Below are 997 nucleotides of genomic sequence, written 5' to 3' on the forward strand. Positions count from 1 at the left end.
TAATTTTAACTGTTTAATTGTTTCACTAAATAGGTTTCATTGAACTTCATTTTGTGGTATCCTAAGGGCAGAATTAACATGTTTCTGCTAAGTTTTGCTTTCATGAGAAAGGTGTTCTTTGAAGTTAAACATTATATTTCTTCCTTCATATTCATTTAGGATAGCACATAGCATTCTTTCTAGTAGAATCTCCAGTTTTATATTGAAAAATAAGAGGTATTATTGTACTAAGTTTCTACCAACAGCATCATCTCCTATTACCAATATTAGAGGCAGAATGATATTGTCCTGCCAAAGAAATATGCAATTTAATAGTAAATGACTTCCTAACATAAAGATCATCATCCATTCTGTGTCATGTGAAAATTTATGTTGGGACCATAAACATGCTACAGATTACATGGTAGGCATAACTGCCAACACTAAATGAGACAGAGTTCAGACTTAATGAAGATCTCTTACAGACAACCCAAAGTTAATAATAGTATATCATATTTCAGTAATAGTCAGGAGGCATACAAAAACAGTTGGTTATTTTGGGAGTAATCCACATTTGCTTGAATTAGATTTTGAATACTTACTTAAGTGTCACATAAGAACTAATGTTCTGTCTTATTTTTTCTGACAGTGGTACAGTTGATTTGAGCATATGTGTACAAAAATGTCCAGGGGAAATAAGAATCACTAAATTCATTAAATAAACTCAAAACATCTAAGATTCAATGCCAAATTTAGAAACCAAATACGCAAAAGACAAAACAACAATACTGTCTTGATGGCGTAACAGCATTCAGACAGACTGACATGGAAGGTAAGAGAACTCTGGCAGAGCAATTTTGTCAATAAAATCTCATCAATTAACATGGTCAGTACACTCCACCACTGGGTGCTATCAGATAAATTTTAAAGCATGTTTTCTAGTTTGACAGTTTTGACTCCATAAAATGAGAGAGAGAGAGAGAGAGAGAGAGAGAGAGAGAGAGAGAGAGAGAGAGAG

Source organism: Microtus ochrogaster, unplaced genomic scaffold (assembly GCF_000317375.1).
Source record: "Microtus ochrogaster isolate Prairie Vole_2 unplaced genomic scaffold, MicOch1.0 UNK6, whole genome shotgun sequence".
NCBI classification, from domain to species: domain Eukaryota; kingdom Metazoa; phylum Chordata; class Mammalia; order Rodentia; family Cricetidae; genus Microtus; species Microtus ochrogaster.